We start from the raw sequence: 25318 nt of genomic DNA on the forward strand, positions 1-25318 counted from the left end.
ATGAATCATTCACTCAATAGACCAGGGAATCTTCTAAAATCAAACATTGAAGCCAAGTGACCTGAGCAAAGGCAGGGACATGTATATACACCACTGAACACAGTTTTCTAGTTTTGATCACATAAATAAATTCTCACCTGGAAGCCATGCAGGTGCCTTAGCTGACCTTATGAGAACTAGAAAACAACTTTCATGTGCAATAAAAGTATATACAGTTTTCGACTGAGCAAGCTAACTCTTAACTTCAGGTCCCAAGTGCCTAACCGCAGCCGGCTTCAATGTCAGAGGCACATCCTGTTGGCAATGAGCAAGAAAACAAGGTAGTATATGGTTAGCTAGGCCAAGGCATGCAAAGCATGTTTACAGAAAAGGTTATGCTGTTCCTCAGGAGTGTGAGTCAGAATGAAGGGAATCTAAACCAACCCAACCTGAATGGTTCAAAGTTGGGAATCCATTTATTGGATTATAATGTCCTCACACACCCAGTAGGGTGTCATGCTTCATCATTGGGCTGTTCCTCATTGGGTCGGCGGTGCAATACCCGATGGGCACCCTATAGTAGGGGCACTTTAGTGGAGATCTTTTTCCAACAGCCGTATGGTGAAGTGGGGGTGAGGGGCCAAATATGTGTAGATGAATAAGATTGGAGTGAATCTAAAATAGTGTTGGGAGTACCAGCGACAGCACTTTTTAATCAGTAGGTCTCCTACCCTAAGTAAAAATAATCAATGAGGCGCTCGACTAAGCTTATGTCTTAGATTAAGCGTACTTATTGATGACAGGTCAACATGTTTCTCGCTCAGTGCATAGTCTACAGGCGATTCGTCAGGACCGGAAAAATGAAAACTATCTACAACTCAGAAATGGTGACGCGGATGCATACTCACATCAACCATACAACTACCTAGTTGTGTACCTGTTAGTACTGGAACTACCTGTAAGGGGAGATAATGTGACACTAGTTACATCAATATAGTTACAAGTGTATATATCTTCTCCTTTCCCTTGTGAGGCTGGCTCTCAATATTCAGTGGTGGACATGACATGAAATGAAAACACATTAAAAACTATTAAAATCAGTGCCACACGGCGAGTGCACAAGGTGAACTAGCATGAACTACAGCCCTTGTGGCATGTTTACAAAGTAGAAGAGAGAATTTCTGGGGACTCACCCAATGCTTAGGACTAACCGGGCTTCAACAGTACCCAGTAGATTGTACACAAGGAGTTCCTCATGTACTGGAGCAATTCAGTGGGGAGACAATAAATAGTGCTAGTATTAGTCACATCATTCTTATTATATACAGTGCAGTGATGGCCATACCTCTCGGCCTCACTCACACACTCGTCATTCATACATTGCGGTGAATGGGATTTGACTCATAACCACTCTTACATGGTGTTCCTAAATGCCATCTCCTCCTCCTAGAGGGCCGGTAAGTTTGGCCTGCCACATTACGTGTGGCAACGCAGTGTTCTTCCTGCAACTTTCACAAGTATCCCTGTCTAGGTAATGGTGTTCAGAGTGAATGCGTGCACCACCCATCGGTAGCTCGATAACTGTTGCTGGTTACAAATTCATCATTGCTCTCATGCGAGGCACTATGTTGTAATGCGTGTGCCAGCCGAGTTATGTGCGTGCTGGCCAGGGTATGCGTGTACCACCCATCTGTATCCTCTATTCCTGTAGATCATCGATCCGATGTCGATGACAGTTAGAATACCTCGTTTAGAAGATTAACTGCACATAGATTTGAAGCATCGCCAGTAGCAATGTTCCCTTCAACGAATCTCAACGAATGCCATCATCAGGATTGGTAGCCTCTGGAGACAACACAGAGCATGGGCCGTTATCGGCTCCAGCAGAGTATCGATATCCGTTGGCATGACAGATGGGACTGTTAGACAGATGTCTAGCATGCATTCTTCACCGCAAAGCAGGCAGCGTAGAACAGATAAGATGCAATCTTGCCAGATTGGTCTGAATGACAGAAACCATGTGGTATTTAATTCTCATAGACGAGGTAAGCCCAAAAGTTGTACTATGCGCTCACGACACTTCCTGTCCAGGAGAGCTTTCTCCAAGGTGCTGGGAGTGACGCTGGTGGATTGGCTTGCCATAGCGTAGTAGTAGGAATAAAAACAGGATTCCTGCAACAAGTGCTATAATTAGCGGCAGACCACCAAACACCGAGTGCACAAAGTTTGGAATGATTCCGAGGACTGCCTGAAAAGGTTTTAACAGTTCTGAACATATTGTCTTAAAAACATGCACACTACCGCTCGTATCAGACATGTTTAAGATATGTACCAGTATTTCTGTGAAATGTGTAGGGCAGTTTGTACGTAACAGAGCCTGTATCTCAGCCGAAGTCCTTGCAACTTGTAGATCATAGGTTTCTTTGGCCGAGGTCAAAGGCACGGTTTGCTGTAAAAGAATGGCTTTCATTCTGCTTAAAGTATCAATTCATATAGAAGAGATGTTCAGTGAAGGCCATAAAGGCGACTCCCTGACTGTGTCTATTTGGGGGAACAAAACTTGCATAAAGCAAGTGACCCTGGAGACAACCGTTACTAGATATGGGATACCTGGCAACATGCCACAACAGTTTTGATCATTCAACATGAGGTAACTCCCATTTGAAAGTTGGCCAAACGTTGGATTAATCACAGCGGCTGGTGAACCTTGCAGGTGGCAGGATAAATTTGCAGTAGAACCGCTACAGGCCCCGTGTAAACTAATATCCCAACATATGAGTGAACCGCTCTGTGCATTTTCACAGTGTGTACTGCTAAGAAACACTTCACGCCCCCCACTCCAACATCTGTGTGTGTAAGGTAAATCCCAGGACATCTTGATGTATTCTTTACCCAACCTTTCATATTTGCCTGTTGCATTTGTTTGAGGCAATACTGAAAATGGAAAGTTGTAACAGGCAGAGTTATTTTGCCATGAATGATCCATTCTGTAGTTGTTTTTTCTGCTACTGTAAATGGTAATTTTTGCAGTTTTTCAATGCTCAGCACTGTATACTTTTGCTTCCCTTTGTGCCAGTTCAATCTGTTTATCAGTGAGATTGTATTCTGAAAACAGAGACAAAATGTTAATGAAACGCCAAGGCACATAGCCTGCACGCAAAGTTTTGTAGCGTCCAGCCTAATAACAGAATAAAACGTAATTGAGACTGGCCTTGTCGCAGCAGGACCAAATCTCGTTCCACAATGTCTATAGCAGAGGATACAATGTTGCCCTGTGAGTATATCCTGGATGACAGAGTCATTAACCCATTGTCGACCACAGTGAGAGATTTCTCTAAATTAATATGATCAATTTCTTGTATTCTTTCTGCGGCGTCTGCTTGAGTAACCTTCCATATTTCATTATAAGCAGCATAAATGCCGGTATATATGAAACGTTTTTGACGTGGTTTTCTTGGACCTAGCAAGAAATCCCTAAGGTCTGCACCTTCTTTAAGTAAAGATAAGTGATGTTTCACATCCTCTAGTGTAGAGTTCTGTAGCCAATCAAGGCATAATTTCCTACACTGTATGTTGTTACTACCCCTGAATGCTGTCTTTGAACATAACGTGGGTCTGGCCTATTGATTGTAAAACCCTGTATTCTGTTCAGGAATCTTTCTTGACAGATGTTTGTGTCTGTGGGCCAGAGCAACCATTTTTCCCATTCAGGATCTGATCTGTTGTTTTGTAAAATAGTATGTACGTCGACCTCCCCCTGTGTAGTGCTATTACTTGCAGGTGTAGGTATGGACGGTGTGTTCATGTCTTTGATCTTGGCTAACCCAAGGCAAGACGTTTGTTGGACAATGTCATTCAAAAACATTATTTGCTGTGGGATGATGCAGGCTCTAAACAAAACTTCTATCCCCCACACTTGCCAATCTTTTGTACCCCAGACAGATTTTGTGTCAATTGTGTCTTTACAAAAGTCGAAACCCTGTCTAGACAGTTGAGCAATAAAGGCTGCAGAATAAATCTGTTTTGTATTAGTTAACATATTTTTCATTCCTGTTTTGTTGACATTTTTAAAGTAAAACATTTCCGGATTGGATGTATTGTACCCTGAAAAATATGGAAACTTCATTGCAAACGTTTTTGAGCTACCCCTTGGTGGTGTAGGACAATGTTCCCATTGGTTATACATAAATACATTTCAAGGTGTTGCAGATCTATGCAAGAAATGATGACCATAGTGGTTGTAACAATAAAGCTGTTCATAGTCTGTTGAACTCTCTAAGTATTCATGGTTAGAGAATGCAGCAGACCTTTCTAGATCAGACATCATGCTATTAACAGTCTCAAAGTCCCAATCATCAGAATAGGTACTGGAGGTAATAAAGTCACTTAATGAAATCTTAAATAAGTGTGGAATCTTCAAAAGTTCTGACGGGCCAAATATATCATAATCCGTTTTGTCCCAAACTATACCATCTTGTATAGGAACGGCTGTGATGTTCACTGCTGACTAGTCTCTTGCTTCACGATGGGACGATTTGTGTGGCTTCAAAAGTAAGTTCACAATTTTACTTTCTGTGTCCAAGTGAATATATCTTCCATTTATCAGCATGCTCAGAGTCATCACTGAAGCTAGCCAAAGCAGAAAGAAAAGTATTCCAGAAATAATCCATAGTTCAATCCATGGTGAAACCAGATACGTGGTTCCCAGGAGAGGAAAAAAGTCTTGTGCTCGTTCTTTGAAAGTTCTTTTGGCTGGCATCATTTCCGGTTCGCATTGATCCTCAGAAAACGTATCAAAGTTAATGAAATAGCCAGAGGCAGTTCTGTCAATGGTTGAAATTGCATCAGGATTCGTTGAAATCGCTGGCACCAGTTGATCACGCGTTACGTTGGTGTAGACAGGTGTATCAGGACGAACTGTTATTTGGGTTTCAAGGGGAATGAGTTTGTAGCATTGTTGCTTAGTCCTTCATTTCTTACTGCTGAACTCTTAATGGTGATGAGTCTTTCAGTCTGAAGCTCTTGGATGGTAGCTAGAGGAGTGTGTCTGCTACTTGGTCGGAGTCATCAAGGCCTACTGCTCAGCATTGGCCACATAGTGTGGTTTGTAACCCTGGGCATAGTTCGCGTAGTAGCGCTACGCGTAGCTACGCGAAGTGCACTTCGCACTACGTGAGCTACGCGTAGCTACGCAAATTGCGTAGTGCACTGTGAAAAATGCTGTTCGCACTGATTGCACAGTGCCGGATGCTTGTCCGAACTGTGCAATCAGTGCAAACCGCATCTTGCACAGTGCAAGCAGTCGTTTTCTGCCGCTCGAGTAGATTTCTACTCGAACTGCAGCTTTCTCAACACGGACTGGTAGTTTCTCATAGCGAGCGGTCGCAAGCATACGCGACCACTCGCAATGAGAAACCTGACCTCCCCACGTTGAGAATCTCACCAGGAGGTTTATTTTCCAAGCTCGCGATCAGCAACTTGATGTTGCTGATCGCGAACGAGGAAAAAGTCTTGCCGGGATGTCATTTTGCTCGCTTGCGGTCGCCGAATTGACGTTGAGGACCGCGAGCAAGCAAAAAATTACCGCTACGCATGTTTTCAATGTGCTATGTGCAATCCGCGTAGTGTGAAGTAGCACAAACTTCGCCAACTATGCAAGCGTAGCGTAGTACTTTACCCAGGGTTAGTGGTTTGATGAGGTCGATTGACACAAATCTTTGCTCCTTTTTTCCAGCAAGGGGCGGCAGAAGTGCTGTTCTTGTTCCGTGGATGGCTAGGACAGGTACTGGTTGTCTGTAAGAAGGCCCAAATACCTTCTTGTCCGCGATCTTCTCTCTGACTAGATCCCCAAGCTTTGGGATCCAGACAGGCCTTGCTGGGATGGCTGGATATTCTCCAGGGGTGGTTGGCTTCAGGAACACGTTGCTTTGTTTTGATCTTAGTTCATTTAAGTCCTGTAAAACAGCCAAACGATCTTTGATATCAAATTCGAGATATGGAAACCACATTCAAATAGGACCTCATATGGAGTGACCCCCTAGAGAACTTCTTGGTGAATTGTTTAATGAGCATTGGACCCCATAAAGATGTTTGACCCACCCATCACCCGAACCTAATACCCTAGCTGTTATAGACCTCATATAAATAGGACCTCATATGGAGTGACCCCCTAGAGAACTTCTTGGTGAATTGTTTAATGAGCATTGGACCCCATAAAGATGTTTGACCCACCCATCACCCGAACCTAATACCCTAGCTGTTATAGACTGCTTTATGTCCCGGTTTTTGCTTTCCACAATGGAATTTCCCTCAGGATGGAATGGAGAGGAGTACCGCAATGCAACGCCCAAACTGGCCATGGCTTCTTTGTAAGCCCGAGTGCCATGATACATACCGAATCATAGGTGGATGGAGGTTTAAAGGAGGAAATGATCCAGTTTTTTGTGGGTTATATTTTATCTGCGAGAACAAGGCATATTATTGTTTGCCAGACCATTGGTATGGCACATGTTATGTAGGTCTGGTCTTTCCAAAGTTATTCCACATGGGAAGAGGAGAAAGATGGTGTACACAAGTTAGGCAGTCTATTAGCTCGTAGAAGAGAGAATCTTGGTCAGAAATTGTAGGAGACATTTTTAGAGCATTGATACCAGCAGTGGGAATATCTCTGAATGCACACAAAATTAGAAAACTATCAACAGCAGTGGATCGCTTGTCAACAAGCACCGCTGGAGGATTTTTATTGGTAAATACTGAAATGGTTGCCATGCGTGCTATGGTAATGCAAAATCGACTTGCCTTTGATATATTATTGGCAAAAGAGGGTGGAGTCTGCGGAATGCTGAAAGTTCAACATTGTTGCACTTACATTCCCGACGAAAGTAAAGATCTGAAAATTTACATCACAAATATAACTGAATTGCATGAGGAAATTACACCACTGGAGGTTGAAAGTGTTAGGGAAAAGATTGGGAAGAAAAGATTTCTTATTAAACTTAAGTGGTACCTTTATAGGTAGAATCTTATTTCCATTAACCTGTGTGAATTTTATAACATTAAGTCTAAGATTAGTTTGTTTGTGTCATAAAAGAAAGAAAGTACAGTAAAAAGTTAAAAAGAGAAAATTTGAAAAGAAGGCAAAATAAGAGACAAGAGAGGGAATTTGAAGAAGTAGAATTAGAAGAAATGAAAGAAAGTATGTATAAAACAGCTAGAAGAGAAGAAATTGGGGAAACAGAGATGTAAATGAACTAAAAAAATTCATTTCACTTTCTTGACAATTTGATACAAAATTTTAATGGTGTGGTGATAAAATCACCAAAGGGGGAATTTATGGAGCGGGTAGTACAAAATTTTGTATACCTCCCCCATTCTGCATGAAAATTCTAATTGAATAATCTACTAATTATAATATTATTAAATGAGTTTGAATTAATATTTAACCAACATTACTAATACCCAAATTACACGTGGGATTGCATATTGCATGCCTAAATAACCTTTATGACTAAAATCTGTACGCATACTAACAATAGTATATGTAATTAATAGAATACTGCATGATATATGTTGCTTTTTGATGTCTTTGTAATGTTGCTCGAGAGGAGGACAAAAAGGGTGAATATAAATGCTTGAAATGTTGCTATACGCTAGATAAATACAAACAAATAGAGGGATTAGTAAGGGGTTAACATTAGATTTATCATTTCTATGCATTAATTACTCTTTTGTGTTTGTTTCGCTTAAGTTGGCGTTTGGGCCTGAATCCCAAAATGGCCGCCGACGTGACACGACGTAGTGGCCACTGTCCCACGAGGCATGGAGTGAAGTGCGCAGAAGCTACAAAGTCTTCTAGACCTCGTTGTGAACCCTGATCTTCGTGTTCCCAAGCAAGGTCACTGTGGGATGACAGCAAAGATGAAAGACAATGGACTTCCACAATAAACCAGAACGAACTGACATTAAATGGACGTGTGACATCACCCCTTGAACTGTACCAAAATCCCCAAAAGACTCTATCGGACGATCCCAACCAACCATAAAATAACGAAATGTATCTTCTTGCTTTGATTTTATTATAAAAATACGCGGTAGAATAGAGAGGCTCGCTAATGCAATTGCTCTTTCCGATGACCACGACGACGACAGTGACGCTACGCGAACTTTACTACTTAGGGTGACTACTGCATTTCCTGTATCCTAGATGGTCTGGACGCTGCCCAATTACCTGATGACTGCGAACTTTTCCTAATTCTATGGGCACTGACAGATGCTTGCACGTCTCTGGTCTTTGCCAATCCTTTGAGACTGTAGCGTGCTAAGCAAAGAACTTTGAACTTTAGACAAATGACGACTGAGTATGCAGACCTAATGATTTAGAGGACTTCAGATAGCCAGATTAGGTAAATATGATGTTCTGCGATTTACTTGAAAATTGATATAAACTTTTCAAATACAAACCTAACTTTTCAAGAAATTTAGATAAACAGATATTGATTAACAAGAATTGAGTTTGTGGTTTATTAAGAAAGGTAAGATCTAAATCTTGAAATGTGTTTTAGCTGGTTCTAGATCACCACCAATCAATCCAACTATTTGGTCCATTGACCACGTGGGAGGAGTGCCTTGATGTTCAGGATTGAGATCTGTAGGTGGAAGGGGTATTGATGTATATTTTGTAAATTAACTTTTCTTTCCCTATAGGTTATAAGGTGTTCCCCACATGACGAGCGCTCGAACCGCTCATCCCTCCAACTGTGTGCAGACCGGTGAATGGTTAGTGTGAGTGTTGGTGTTATGGGCCCCACCAATGACTGCATGTGTGATTGAGTTAGTGTGACGTCGGGTCTGTGACGCAGGGAGGATACCGGTACGGGTTTTTTGCTTTCCCCGTTAACAGGGTTTTTGCGCTCCATCACTGCCACCCAGGTGTGCAGCCGTAGGATATCTTCAGCAAGGAGAAGGTGGCAGCACAAGTTATTTTTGTGCAGCGCCACACCGTCTCCATGCTAGCAGCAAGCAGAAGGCTCGCCATTAGATACCCCTTGCGGGAGTGTTGACTGTGCTGAGGGAAGGTGTGTTGGTGCGTGTGGCACACCAGCCAGGAGCACCGCACCCTCAAGAAGCTGACGCACCATTGGGTAGATATTCTTGACTGGGAGCAGGACCTGCTTGACCTGCTAGGTGTCGAGATCCCGGGGCACATGAGTATTATTATTTGTTGTGTTTATGTTATGCAATGCTAATATTTTTTTTCCAAATAGCATATTGCTCACACTCAGAGGTAAGTTATGTTTAGTTTACGTTAAGAATATTATTATTATGTGATCCAGTTTCAGCTTGGCAGGTGCTCAGCGCTACCTAATCGTACTTATCATCGGTGCTCACTTTGGCTGATTAATTTAGAAGCTATTGTAGATTCTTCTGTCCTCATGTCACCATAGTGAATCAGAGATATCAGTGAGTTAGCATTCTTTTTGACTTTCTTTATGTAGCTGATACAGTAGCAAGCTATTTTGCTGTGATGTTTAGTACATTGCAAAAAAGGGAGACTGAGTTAATCCATCATGAGGGATGAGAAAAGAGAATAGAATCAAAGATCATTCATTGCAATGCATTAGTTCAACATGTAGTTTTTGTTGAGGAAATTTGGAATCGGAATTTTAGAATCAGTGTTACCAACTCAACGATAGTCTACTTGAAACTAGTATTATAGGCGATTTGTTTTAGATAAGTATAATGTGACTGCGTTTACCAATCATAATAATTTTGTGGAGATTAACTAAATCACTAATCTATTTTTTTATCTTTTTATTTCTGACATCTGCACCCAAGGGTAAGAAGAGGGATGTTGGGGAGGCGGGTCCAGGAGTAGCTGGTCAGTAGGGAGGGGCCGACAACCAGCGCAGATGCCGATGGCCCTGCTAACCCCAGTAAGTCTTAATATTTATTATTATAATTTCCCTAATGTTGGGTTTTATGATTGTTATGTGCTTAGGGTAGAATTTTGGGGTATTGGAATGTTTGTGCTGGTTTCCAGGGCAAGAGTTGCTGCCTGGAGCCTGATGTTGCTGGCGAGAAATAAAGTTGCTCTGACACCCTTACCTGCCACCTTCCTTTCACGTGACGATGAAGACAGGATACGGACCCACACGTGCAAAGCATAATGTATTAGGTATTTTTTCTCCACCCACTATGCAACTTTAACATTTTGCCTTGTTTATTTTTTAAACTCTCTTTGTTTCCAACTCCCCTATCCTATTTTAGTTTAATTCCTGTTGTCTCTGCATTTTTTGTTTCCTTATTTCATGTTTTTTGTTTTGGTAGCTGACTTTTTCCGTTCTCTAGTTCACTTATCTTCTGCTTTGTTTTATGATTATCAATTGTATGGTTCAAAGTGGGTGTACTTTTTAATTTTTGTTCTACTCCCTTGACTCACTGTACGTTTTTAGGCGAGCCAGATGTATCCCACTCATCTTCATTCATCACCCCTCTCCCCAAGCATGGCATTTTAGAACCCATGACCGAAGTGCAGTATGGTTCAATTTGTGACTGCAGTGTTGGCTGTGCAATGTGCATCTCCTTCAGTTATTGTGACATTTACTAACTTTTCAAGGCATTGTGGCCCCCCTAGCTGACATCATGAGGTCCTATGGTTTTATCCCAGTGTCATATGCGGATGACACCCAACTCCTCTTTCCTTTTAAAAGCCTCACTGTGGAGGTTCGAAACTCCTTTGCTCGGGGAATGAAAGCAGTGGCTCATTGGATGGCATCTAACTTCCTGCAATGTAATGTTGCAAAGACGGAAGTGATGCTATTCGGGGAGGCTAAACTCCTGTGGTCACCGGATTGGTGGCCTCAAGATCTAGGTCCAGTCCCTGAGCCCAAACAGGTAGTGAAAAATCTTGGGGTCCGATTGGATCAGGAGTTATCCTTAAGACATCATGGCAACCAAGTGGTGGGCTCCTGTTTCCACATTATTGGTTTGCTACGGAAAGTCTTCCCTTTGCTGCCAGACTCTGCTAGAAAGACTTTGGTGCAGGCTTTAGTACTGAGTCGATTGGACTATTGCAATGGGCTACTGCTGGCGGCAAATGAGGGAGTAATTTCTAGACTCCAGGTGGTCCAGAATACTGCTGCTCGCCTTGTCCTAAATCAGCCCCCTCGCACTCCCTCTAAACCTCTGTTAACTAAGCTTCACTGGCTATCCATCAGACAAAGGGTGAAGTTTAAAATCTGTTGTGTTATACACAAATGCTTGCATGGGAGGGGCCCTGCATATTTGTCTCATAAATTCTCCCCTTATGTAACATTGCGTCCTCTGAGATCCAGTGCACAGGCTCTACTATGTGTACCCAGAGTAAAAAGAACAAGACAGGGAGCCAGAGCCCTTTCAGCTGCTGGGCCTATTCTTTGGAATAGCCTCCCATTATCCTTAAGACTCTGCGATCATCACCTCCCTTTTAGGAAACAATTAAAAACATACCTATTTCAGAACTAATTAATATGACATACTGCTTAGTCCTCTTTTTCTGTAAGATGGTCGACCAATGGCGCGGAGATACTCCTTCGGGAGTTGATTCCAGTGCGATATAAACCCACAAATAAATAAAATAAATAAATTGCAAACGGAACACAAAAGGTGTATTTTCCTTCATCCACTTAGTCACCTCCTAGGACTTCACTCCTTTATTCTGTCCTAAATTCTTCCACCCCAGCTTACATTTTATAGCCATGTGAAGTGATTCCAACATATATTTCATGGTTTCCCATAACATATTTATTGTTTGCCTGTTCAGATGTTTCCCTTTTGACTTTTGTCAGCTACAGTGACTGAATAAGCCAAAGCTTAATAGTCGCATGATGAATCGATTATCAGTGTAGCGCAGTAGCGGCTCCTGGAGGGAGTGCTGCCAGGCGGTGACGCAGGGCAGGGCAGGAGAGGGGCAGGGAGGGGGTAGTTAGCTCCGGATTATGGCCGAACGGAGGTAAGTGTACAAATAAATAATACATTAAATACATTTCATTGCGCGTGCTGCATCGCATTTGGCGATGCAGCAGCCCCAACAAAACTTCCGGAGTTTACTACCCCCACCCTGCCCCTCCCCTGCCCTGTGTCACCGCCTGGCAGCACTCCCTCCAGGAGCCTCTACTGGTGTAGCGACAGTGGTCCCACAATTTTCTATCAAAAGCTCTACCCTACCCGCCTCATCCCTTTACTCTAACCTGCAGAAGAGTAAGTCAAGTTTCCATTCCTTTCCTTTCCTTACTGCCCTTTTAATGAATGTGTTGGAAATAATTTGTGGTGGTGGGTGAGACCAGTGAGTAAAGTGGGACTAAATGCATGATTTGAGTGCATGGGATACGCTGTGGCGAATGTGCCAAATACAATCTACATTGCCAATTCCTTTCCCTGTGGTGCAGTGCATCGATTTCCCTAATATCTACTTAAGACAGACAGGATAATAGCTGCATTTTATACATGAGGTGTGTGAGTTGGTATTTTATTTATTATTTATCTGCCTCTTTGGAGTCAGGGTAGAAAGAGAAAGGAATTTGGAGAAGGAAATGTATTATTCCACTCAAAGTGCCTGTTTATAGTTACTTGAAAAGCCTTTAGAAGAAAAGAAGAAAATCATTGTTTTTGTTAATCTGGTTTTATTATGCCTCTGGGAACGCTGGTTCTTGATCTCATCTAATTATCTACAAGAACCTACTTAGGTCGCCAGGATCTTTTTACTTGCAGAATAGCGTAGAGGGAAGAAACACAATTATCAAATCGTATTTACCGCAATTTGACATTTCAGAAACGAAGACTCATAATCTGGGAGGTTGACCTTTTATTATCAGCAAAAACATCTGAATATATAGGCACCTCAATACAAGGCACAAAAGATAAATGGGGACTAATACAAATGCCAGTCTACGAAGTATCCGCATACGACTAAAGATAAACAGAATTACAGCTTCCAAAAGCATCAAGTACCCTATAGCAATTGTGATATCAAAGTTCAAAGTCATGAATCAAATCATTACTGTCCCTACTCTATTCTAAGGTGACATCCCTACTCAACATTCCCTTCCAGGTGAGGATCGCATAAAAGGTGTCAGCAGTGAAACTTCCTAAGAAGTCTTCACCATATGAGAGCTCGATCTATAATGCTCCTTTCAGTCCCTCTCCTAAGTCTCATCTGCTCAACCCACGGGGCTCTGTCCCTAATACAAAACCCCAAAAAGCTGTACACGCCCTTCAGCACACCCCTCCAGGCAGCTTCTTCCTTCAGTAGATTTCCATTTGGATCCTTTCATCTTCCTTTCCATGAATTCGACCTTGGGTCCCAGGCCTTCTCTGTACCAGGAGTTGCAACTTTACATTCCAATCCACTCCCTTCATGTCTACTCCTTCTGTCTCCATTCCATTCAAACAAAGACTCATTCTAACTAATGAGCTACATGGCCTTGTACCTGCAGCCAAAAGCTGAACAGAAAAAACCCCTAACATCATGAGGTTTCACAACTCTCTGCAATTTAAGCTTTGCTAAAATCCTGTTGTCCTAATAAAGCATGGCTAAAATAAACAAAGGCCTTCACTTTACATATAGGGTTAGGCCTCAAACTAAACACACTGCAATTACCAATTCTAATTATTCGTCTCATACTTAAGAGAACTACCTTCTTCATTCCTCTAACATGACTTAATGTCTCTTAATGCATGACATTATTCTACTAAGCATTACATATACACCAATGCGTTTCAGAATAACTGGTGGCCTTTCTCTTCTCTCGAGGCCTGTTTTACATTTCTACTTTTCTATTTCAATGAATACATTTCCATTATTCTTGGATAACGTGCTCAGTTATATGCGGGTGCTGACTAACAATGAATATGGTGCACCCCTACAATTTTCGCATCTGCAACGCTCTATCAGTTCCCCCCTTTGATGACAACTTGTCATCACACAAATCCATTCATACAGAGGTGGTAACCAACCCATTTTGTCGGAAACCCTCCATTCTTTTTAGGTCCTGATACTGATTATCTTGCATATGCGCCATTCGTCTTTCATATCCCCTGAGAATCCTCTCAGCTCTGTTTCCTCGGTACCACTTGTACACTCTCACAAGTCCCCACCAACAGATCACACAAACCACCACAATCAGGATTGGTTTCAGCACATATCCAAGAATTCCCTTCCCGAAATCTGCAAACCAGCTTCCCACATGCCCAAATCCTTTCCCAATCTTCTCCCACACATTCTCTTCTGCCAGTATTGCAGCTTCTTCATGAAGTGTGGTAATGTTGACTATATATTTCCTCAGCTCTTTGCTGTTGTCTGGAATATACGTGCAACATTCTTGAACCTTCAACGATTTACAGACTCCGCCCTCTTTTGCCAATAATACGTCTAATGCAAGACGATTTTGTAAAACCATTGTCCTGATCGATAACATCTCTCCATCCACCAGCAACAATGACTTCGCCGTGTTCATTGACAACTCATCAACCACGGTTGCTAGCTTTCGTATTTTCACATCATTCAAAACCACACCCAGACCGGGTATGATCGCTCCAAAGATATCACCAATCACAGCTCCTGCACTTGCATCTCTTCGTGCTCTAGAGTGGTATCCTGTCTCTAGCAGAGTCAAATCCTCGGCATGGTATATCTTCGGAAAAATATCAGCCAAATAACAAGTCCCGTACCACTGCTCAGGCAACCTCACGTATGCATTTCTTCCACACACATAATACACTGTCGGGATGACCTGTATCTGACCCTGCAAAAAGCTCTTAGCTGAATCTTCCATAGTAAAGGTATGGGCACATGTGCTGTGTCCAACCCAAATTTTGTCCTTGTCCGACTGAGGACGAGCAACACACAAATTTCCCCTCTGTACTTGATCTAAAGCTATGGGTCCATAACTTCCCCTTGACTTATGCAGTTTCTCTTCATCTGTCCAATCGGTTGACTTCTTTCCCCCATCCTTATCTTGGGTTAATTTTCTACATCTTTCTTCAACTTGGCCAATAAATTTCTTTTCAGTGTCTGACACTGAACATGTCAAATTATGTCTATGTGCATAAGCAGTATCCAAACTTTGAGTCGGTATGAAATAAGTCTGAAGTCTTTCTTGTGACTTATAATAATCATACTTATTCAAATGCTTAAACGCTGGTACGTCAGGAAGTACTGTGTCATAATTAGAGAAATAGTACTCAAACTGTTTCCTTTCGTAAAGCAGACTAAGCAATAGACTGCAAGAAATCCCATAAGTCAATGGAAGGTGATGGTATCTAATACCCTCATCTACAGAAGCAGGCAACTGCATGCACACATAGCAATCTTTCGCATCCATCGCATCAACGTACTCATACAACAATTTCGCATATGCATTGAGCTTGAAATCACCTTTCGACAAATCCATGTGTAACATACGACTCTCTTCTAGCATCATCGCCCTTTTATCTCCTGAGATATCCTTCTTGGTACTGGGAGTGACAGGTGTAGGTGTTCCCAGCATCTTCCCCTCTTCCCTGTGGGCCACTGCATACGAAGTTATGACTACTGCAAATATAACAGCTATGACTACTCCTAAAAGTGTACCTATCACTGTCTTCGCCCTACGGTGTGAATTTCTAGGCTCTGCCATTTTTCCCCCACGCTCTAGGACTCCTTGCAAAATTTCAAGTTTGAGAGTTTTCAGTTCTTGGGGAGAAGGTACAACTGCAAAGTTCGGGAAAGCCAATGTATCCAAAATCAGACCACGAATGTTACTCAGGAGTGGCGGATCTGGAATATGGAGAGTCAGTACTCCCTCGATCTCCAATCCTGGGATCTTCAGCAACACTTCCGCCCTCAGAGCCGGTGGACCGCTGACAAGAGTAATCGACCTCAGCCTCCCCGTACTCATCGGTCCTAGCATTCGTTGCTACGTACGTCCACTCAGGTGAAGCATACCTAGCTAGGGGTGGGCGGAATTTGCGAAATCCACTTTCGCAAATTATCGTGAAAATGTTAAAAATTATCGCAAACACGCCGAAATATCGCGAAGATGCGGAAGTTTTTTTCCTGCATGTTCGCGAGATTTTCTGCATGGTTGCGGCTTGCCAACTTACCCATGCGGTTGCTCGCGGGCGCGGCCATCTTGTTTTCAGTTGTCTCGTGGTGCATGATCGCGAGAAGAAAGACGTGATCGCGCGACGCATGACGTCACTGCGGGCGCGAACTGTCGCGAGACAGCGCAAATGGCTAAAAACAATACAACATCTCATGGAGAACGCGACCGGATCAAGAAAACTTGTCGGCGAATGCAGGTATTCAGGTAAGGCGATCGCGCGCGCGCGAGATTGTAATATTTTACAGCGCGAGCAAGAACCAAATTATCGCAAAGCTGCGGAATGCGGAAATTTTGACATTTTCGCGCTTTCCGCGGAACGCGAAAATGTCAAATTATCGCAATTTCCGCGAACGGAACGAAATTTTAGCCCAGGCCTACCTGTGACACGGCACTCTGGCTCTCCTCGACCTTCTTGGAGCTTCCGGATCCTGATCTTCCTCACTCTGTTCTGACTCGGTCACCTCCGATACTGGGGCAAGATCTCTTCTCGGTGTCCCTCTCGAATTTACCCGTTTCAGACTCACGGGCCAAACTCTTTCTGCTTCTGAGACACCCCTGCTCTCCCTTCTGATACCCTGTGCACTACCTTCTTCTTCGGCAGAATTTGGCTCCACTCCGCCGAATGCACCTTCTTCCGCTTCTGGTTCTGATTCGGAGTTTCTCTCTCCCTCGCTTACAGCTTGTTCCAGTGCACAACCAGCTGCGTCAGCCACCTTACAGCTTGACTTGCCCTCTCAGATGGCCCTGCCACCTCAGCTGGGTTTTCGTTCATGAGAGGGGCTGTATCTTCTAAGGGTGCTGGAACTCTACGGGTATGGGAGGCATGCACCCAGTTCGGTAGTCCCCCACACTTCACTGCAGTATTTGTAACCAGAATAATCTGGTAAGGGCCTCTCCAGCGAACGTCCAAGCAACTCTTCCTCACGTACTTTTGTACCAACACCCAGTCCCCTGGGCACAGGTCGTGGCACAGATCCCTTGCGGCTGGAACAGCTACCGCCTGCACCTGCTGGGACACAGAATGAACCACGTCAGCCAGGCCTTTACAGTAGTCGAGAATTACATCATCAGTGATATTTATCAATGCAGAGGCTGGTATTGCTGGCACACGCATCGCTCTCCCCATCAATATTTCGTGGGGTGACAATCCAGTTCTCCTATCAGGCACACTTCGGAGACTCATCAGAACCAAAGGTAAGGCATCTGGCCACTTCAGAGGAGTTGAGGAGCACACTTTTGCCATTCGGGCCTTCAATGTCCCATTGACTTGTTCTACTATCCCAGAAGCCTCTGGTCGATAACTGCAATGTAACCTTTGATCTATGTTCAGGGCAGCACAAAGCAACTTCATTAGTTCGCTGTGGAAATGCGTTCCTCTGTCCGATTCCAAAGAGGTCGGGAACCCGAACCTCGGGATGAGCTCTCTCAACAGTAACTTAGCTACAGTTAGAGTATCACACCTGCGTGTTGGGTAAGCCTCCACCCATCTAGAAAAGACACACACTACGACTAATATGTATCTTAACCCATTACATTTTGGCATCTCAATGAAATCTAACTGCATCCTGTTGAAAGGGCCACCTGACCTCCCTATGTGACTCATTGTCACAGCTGTCCTTTTCCCTACATTCATTTGTTGACAGGTGACACATCTCTGACATACAGCTTCGGCTGCTGCCCGAAACTTCATATTGTACCATGTTTGACGAAACACTCGCACCATCGTATCCCTGCCAAGATGCACAGCACCATGTATCAATCGTGCCATTGGATTCAACAGACATTCCGTTAACACCGCTCTTCCATCACTTGAAACCCAAACATCCACATCTCCCTTTTCACATCCAGCTCGCACCCAACTATCCCGTTCCTGGTCAGACACCTCGTCTTGCAATTGTTTTAACTCTTCTCATGTTTCGGCCATTGCCAACATCACACTGAGGTCAGTTGTTTCTTCATTTCCCCTTATGTGTCGTTCTGTAAAGTCACACCCCTGTTCTGCACAAAATCGAGCAACTTCGTCTGCATAACTATTTCCAAGTGATACAAAATCATTTCCTTTCGTATGAGCAGAACACTTCACCACTGCGATTTCGTCTGGGCCTTGCAACGCCTCCAACAGTTGTCTCACATATTCTCCAATCCTAATGGGTGACCCAGATGATGTCATGAACCCTCTCTGGGACCATAACTGTCCGAAGTCGTGAACGACACCAAACCCGTACTGGCTGTCCGTATAAATCATTATACGGATCTGGTTAGCGGCCAAACAGGCACGAGTCAAAGCAATAAGCTCAGCCACCTGTGCGGAGTATACTCCTTCTAGACAAGCGGCTTCGACCACTCCGGTGATAGTACAGACAGCAAAGGCTGCTCTCAACTGACCCGTATTGTCTCTTAAACATGAACCATCCACAAAGAATATTTCATCTGGCTCGGAAAGTGGTTCATCCACAATATCAGGTCTGGGTTTGGTGCACAATTCAGTCACATCGAGGCAGTCATGATCCTCACAATCTTCATCATCTATATTCGGGATCGGCAACAATATGGCAGGATTTAAAACAGAACACCTCTTCAACGTTACATTCTCAGCAGCTAGGATGACTTGTTCATAACGTGTCAATCTATTATTCATGAGGTGTTGTGTCTTAGTCCTGGTCATCAACAGTTCTACAGAATGTGGCACATGCACAGTAAGCGGATGACCCATTACAATGCTCTCACATCTCTCGATACTGACACCTGTTGCAGCAACGGATCTGAGACATCCGGTGTTAGACCTGTCAGCCCTTTGGGTGGTCCCTCCTCTCCATTATTTATTTTGTCCCACTTTTGCCTCAAACCCTGTTAGTATTTTTTCCTTTTTGGGAACCACCAGACTTTTTAGTATTGATGCAGATTCAGGGAGCCATTTTATCTACCCCTGGAACTTCTGTCTGAGGGCCTGGAGCACAAAATGGTGGCCACCTGTGACATCACCAGCATCCACTGGAACCTACCAGCACCTTCCAGAACATTCCAGAACCCTGTGACCGTTGGAGGCGGTTTAGAATGTTGGGAAGCTAAGACAGAGAGTTGGCAGTTGGAGCTGGCAGTTGGCACCTGACTGGTGAAGAGAGAGCAGCAGAAACTTGAAGGAGGAAGGAGTGAAGCAGCAGGGGTGGAAACTTGTGCCTGGAGTGGGGTCCATAAACCCACCCTTGATACTAGTCCCTACTGACTGAGCCCAGCCTGGAGCCCTGTGTGGGAAGAAGCAAGAAACACCATCCTAAGGACCTGGACAGCAGGAACAGGCCTTAGAAACAGAGAACAGCAAGATCCTGACCTGGAAACTGGTTTCCCTGGAGTCCGACGTCGAGTAGCCTGAGACCTGGAGCCCGAGGTGGAGAAGCGGCGCCGACTGGAAAGCGGACGTCGTACCCGGAGCCGCCAGAGGTCGAGAGAGGGCGCCGTCAGAGGTCGTAGAGAGTACCAGAGGTCGAGGAGGAAGTCACCCGAGGTCGAGTGAGCGGCGTCATCGGAGGAGTGAAGTCCACCCTCCGGAGTCGTCGGAGACCGAGGTGAAGCGTGCCGAAGGTCGGGAGTGGAGATCGCACTCCGGAGTCGCCGGAACCTGAGGAGAATCGTACCGGAGGTCGGGAGTGGAGGTCGCACTCCGGAGTCGCCGGAAACCTGAGGAGAGGAACACCGGAGGTCGGGAGTGGAGATCGCACTCCGGAGCCGCCGGAAGTCGACATCGAGCCAAGGCCGGCCGACGTCATCGAATCCGAGGTCGCCATCGGACCGGAGCCGCCCGACGTCGACACCGAGCCAAGACTGCCCGACGTCATCGAATCGGAGGTCGAGATCGAACCGAGGCCGCCGACATCGAACCGGAACCGCCTACCGGCGTCGTCAAGAACTGACATTGCGCCGAGGCCGCCGACATCGAACCGGAACCGCCTCACGGCGTCGACACGACTCCAGCGGCGTCGGAGCATCAGAAAAAGGGCAGTAAGTGGAGTAGAGGGCGCCTAAGGCCCTATGGAGACCTGAGAGACTACTCTAAGGGGCTAGGGAGGTGCTGGAACCAGCCTGACTGTGCCAGGGGTGAGCTGAGACTAATTCAGTGAGGTTGTGTAGAGTGGGAGAGCCAGATCTCTAGTATCCCCCCTTAATCTACCTCAGTTTAGGCCTCAGCCTTGTCCAAGCCAGGGAGTAGACACCCTCAAGCCAACCAACTCACCACAAGCTGTGCCTGGGCCAATTCAGCCCATAAGAATCTAAATGTGATCTGATTCTATAAGTGTCACTGTCAGCTTTTAATTATTTATTGAGTGCACTGTATTTATTGTATTTAACCTATTTATTGCTTCACTGTATTTATTGGTCCACAGTATTTATGGTCGCACAGTATTTATTGGTTTGCAGTATTTATTGCCTCAGAATATTTAATTGCCTGTATGTTTTGCACTTATATTTATGCCTTAGTTATTTATGATCACCCCTATTTATTGAATCCTTAAGACAGTATTTATTTGACCTGCACTATTTAAAAGCCTTGTATATTGTGATTGAGTTATTATTTATCTAATCAGCAACTAAGAGAAAAAGAAGATAAAGAAAGATATTTTCATAATTTTTACGGTGTAGAGTCGTTTTTGGAACGGATGCACGCATGGTTATTGTATGGGTATATCGTATGCTTAGCACGGTGCCTGATTCCTGACCACTCGAGCCAAGCTACCACAGTGTGTCTGGGAGAACACCACCACCACCCTTCCGGTGTGGGAGTGGGTTTTTCTAACATAATTGGTGTTCAGCGGTGGGATAGAGCTGTGCCTACGTATACTCAACAATAACTGTGGGTAGTCCATAGGCCTACACCGGGAGTTTTCTCAAAGCGGCCTTCCTAATTGTGGGGTTTTTTTTTTTTTCCCAAATTTACTCTGGTGGTGGGAGGAGGTATTATTAAAGGTACCCCCCTGCATTGTTACTGCAAATAACTGTCCTCTGACCTGAGTGGGCAAGATGGAGTTTGTACTGGAGAATTTAGAAACGTACACTGTGGCCCAACTCAGGGAGTTTTGTCAGCGGGAGGGGGTGTATTGTCCTCCAGGAGCAAAGAAGGGTGCACTCCAAACCAGCTTAAGGGCTTGGGGGGAGGCACGCCGAGAAAGCAAGGCTGAGGAGGAGGACAGGGATAGAGAGCCCGACAGTGAGGGAGCTGGTCTGTACCAACCTGAGGTGGGGAACCTGTCAGCGGGGCCCAGGACACTTTCCAGGAAGGGCAGCAGTGCCTCTAGCGGTGGCTTGTCTGAAGTGGAGTTAACAGACCGGAGGGAGAAAAGACAGCTCACATGGGACTTAGCAAGGCTGGAGAAGGAGAAAGAGGAACAGAGGATGGCTCATGAGATAAGGCTGAAAGAGATAGATCTTCAGATCCTGAGAATCGGGGCACACCCTGTACCTAACGGTGGCAGCGAAGAACGAGAGTACACCAGGGAACCCAAACCCTACCTGCCAAAGGACATAGTAGCTAGCTATGGGGTGGGTGATGATATCGCCAAGTGGCTAGCGGCCTATGAGGTCTCGTTAAGGGCCCATGGGGTTCCAGAGAAGTACTGGGGAGGGGGATTGTACAAGTACATGCCTCCAGCTGGTAGGGAGGCTTTATTGGCCCTCGAAGAGGATGAGCAGACCCACTACCCCACCATGAAACTGGCGCTCATAAGAAAGTTTGGACTAACACCCGAAAAGTACAGACAGAAGTTCAGGGGTAGTCACAAACTGGGCACACAGAATTGGGTGGACTTCCTGGACTATGCAAAGAAGGCACTAGAGGGTTGGATTCAGGGCAGTGAAGTGAGGAACTACGAGGGGTTGTTTGACCTAGTACTGAAGGAACACCTGCTTGAGAAATGTTTCCCTGAACTGCGGCAACACCTGGTGGATAGCAAGCTGACCAGTCCCCGGAAGCTTGCTGAGGAGGCGGACATTTGGGCTAGTACCCGGGTGTCCACAAGGGGGACTGGAGGGGATACTCAAAAGGCCGGACAGGGCGCCCCCCAGAAGAAAGAGGGAGGGGAAAAGAAAAAGGAGTTCTCCAAAGGCCCCCAAAATAATTTCCAAGGAAAGGGAACAGGATTCACCCCTAGGGCTAACCCACCCAGAAACCCTAATCCTGGCCAGAGTCAGCAGCCAAGGGTTTTCCATTGCTACGAGTGCGGTGGCGTTGAACACTATAAAGGAGATCCGAAGTGCCAGAAACGACCACCCCCTCCCATTGGAGGAAAGGCCCCCGGAGTAGCTAGTGCAGTGCTCGGGGAGGAGATGCCCTTAACTAAGGGAAGGGAGTGGGCGGGTGTCACTTTAGTGTCCCTGGGAGAACGGGAGATGGTTCCTAAGATCCAGGTGCCCGCCAATACTGTAAAGTATGGGCAGTGGGTCACCATCAACGGCCAAAGAGGGGAGGCTCTGAGAGACACAGGAGCCAGTATGACTATGGTACGTAGCCAACTGGTGTCTCCAGAGCAGGTAATTCCCGATGTACTCCACCCAGCCGCGATGGCTGACGGCAGAACAGGCCACTATCCCGTGGCCGAGGTTCCCTTTGAATGGGGGGGGGGTTGCAGGTTCACTTCGAGTTGCCGTAAGCCCTGCCGTGCCAGTCGATTGTCTGCTGGGGAATGACATGGAGCACAACGCTTGGAAGGAGGTGGAATACCGGACTCACACTGAGATGCTGGGTACACCTGACTGGGCCTGTGTTAGCACAAGGTCCGCGACTACCCGGAGAGGGAGTTCGTTTCGGCTGGAGCCTGGAACAACGGCCCAGCCAGCTGCCAGTCAAGGGAAGAACCGAGGACAGGAGGAGCCTGCCTCGGCGTCCACACCCCGTAGGACGGATAGGCCACCGGAGGTGGTGGACCAGGAGTCTGCGGTGGGGGACGTTACCAAACTGGAGGACCTACCCATCCCGGCCGAGTGGCACGTGGAGGGAGGCCCGTCCAGGGAGGAATTCTGCCAGGGCCAGAGGGAGTGCCCTACCCTTGAGGGGCTAAGGCGTCAGGCCCAAGCCCAGGCAGCAGGGAACGTTGAAGGGAACTACAGTGTTTACTGGGAGGATGGCCTCCTCTACAGTGAACCCAAGGCACGCCTACACGGATCGTCACGAGCCTTGGTAGTCCCTCAACGTTATCGAGCCTTCCTTCTGGAGTTGGCTCACGAGATCCCATTGGCAGGACACCTGGGGCAAGACAAGACCTTCGCCCGTCTTGTCCCACACTTTTATTGGCCTCAGATGAAAGTGTCGTCCGATACCTACTGCCGGACATGTGTGTCTTGCCAAGCCAGTGGGAAAACAGGGGTGAAGCTGAAAGCTCCCCTGGAACCACTTCCTGTCGTTAGCACCCCTTTTGAAAGGGTGGGCATCAACATTGTGGGTCCGTTAGATCCGCCAACGTCAGCTGGTCACAGGTTTATCCTGGTTCTGGTGGATCATGCCACACGGTACCCAGAGGCAATACCTCTGAGGACCATAACAGCACCTGTTGTGGCTAGGGCCCTGATGGGAATCTTTACCCGAGTGGGTTTTCCCAAAGAAGTTGTGTCCGACAGGGGGACCAACTTCATGTCAGCGTACATGCGGGCCATGTGGAAGGAGTGTGGAGTGACCTACCGGTTCACCACTCCTTACCACCCCCTGACCAATGGTCTGGTGGAAAGGTTTAACAAAACCTTGAAAGGCATGATCAGAAGTCTGCCTGAAAGCCTGCGGAGGAAATGGGACGTCCTCCTACCCTGTCTATTGTTTTCCTACAGGGAAGTGCCACAGAAGGGAGTGGGCTTCAGCCCCTTCGAGCTTCTGTATGGGCACCCTGTACGTGGACCTCTCAACCTGGTGAGAGACGGATGGGAAAGAACTCCCAGAAAGCTTCCCCAGGATGTGGTGAGCTACATGCTGGCCTTCCGGAGCCAAATGGCTAAGTTGTGGAAGCAAGCTTCTGACAACTTGGAAGCCAGCCAAGCAGTGATGAAGGCGTGGTATGACCACAACGCTCACCCGGTGGAGTTGGAGCCTGGCCAGAAGGTGTGGGTGATCGAACCGGGAGAGCTTAGCGCCCTCCAGGATCGCTGGTCAGGACCCTTTGAGGTGTTGGAGAAGAAGGGTAAGGCTACCTACTTGGTGGACCTGAAAACCCCTCGTCAGCCCCTACGGGTGCTGCACGCCAACCGCCTCAAACCCCACCACGAGAGGCCCGAAGTCATCTTGATGATGGTGACTGACGGAGGAGAGGACGTGGAAAGCGAGCCTCTCCCCGATTTGTTTGCGTCTCAAGAAAAGGATGGGTCGGTGGAGGGAGTGATTCTCTCCCCATCTCTAACTCCTGAACAGCAGGAGGACTGCCGCCAGGTCCTGGGACAGTACTCTTCGTTGTTCTCCCTTGTCCCGGGTAGGACTCACCTGTGCGTCCATGACGTGGACACAGGAGACAGCCCACCTGTGAAGTCCAAGATCTACCGGATGTCAGACAAGGTGAAGGCCAGCCTTCATAGTGAAGTCACTAAGATGCTGGAGCTAGGAGTGATCGAACCTTCTAGCAGCCCCTGGTCCAGTCCGGTGGTACTAGTACCAAAAGCTGCACCACCGGGTGCCCAACCGGAACTGAGGTTCTGTGTGGACTATCGGGGACTGAATTCAGTGACCAAAACTGATGCTCATCCGATCCCTAGGGCGGATGAATTGATTGACCGGCTGGGAGCTGCCCAATATCTAAGTACCTTTGACCTTACCTCTGGGTACTGGCAGATCTCTTTGACTGATGGAGCAAGGGAAAGGTCAGCCTTCTCCACGCCCAATGGCCACTACCAGTTCTGTGTGATGCCCTTTGGGCTCAAGAACGCACCTGCCACGTTTCAGCGCCTGGTAAACCAGATCCTCACCGGAATGGAGAGTTTCTCTGCTGCTTATCTGGATGACATAGCCGTCTTCAGTAACAGCTGGGAGGATCACTTGCGTCACCTGCAAGCTGTTCTCCAGGCCCTGAGACAAGCTGGATTGACGATCAAGGCCAGCAAGTGCCAGATCGGGCAGGGGTCGGTAGTGTACCTGGGACACTTGGTGGGTAGGGGAGCGGTGCAACCCCTCCAGGCGAAGATCGAGGCCATCATGGCCTGGGAACCCCCCAAGACACAGACTGAGGTCCGAGCTTTTCTGGGCCTCACAGGATATT

Source organism: Triturus cristatus, chromosome 3_1 (genome assembly GCF_964204655.1).
Source record: "Triturus cristatus chromosome 3_1, aTriCri1.1, whole genome shotgun sequence".
Taxonomy (NCBI): domain Eukaryota; kingdom Metazoa; phylum Chordata; class Amphibia; order Caudata; family Salamandridae; genus Triturus; species Triturus cristatus.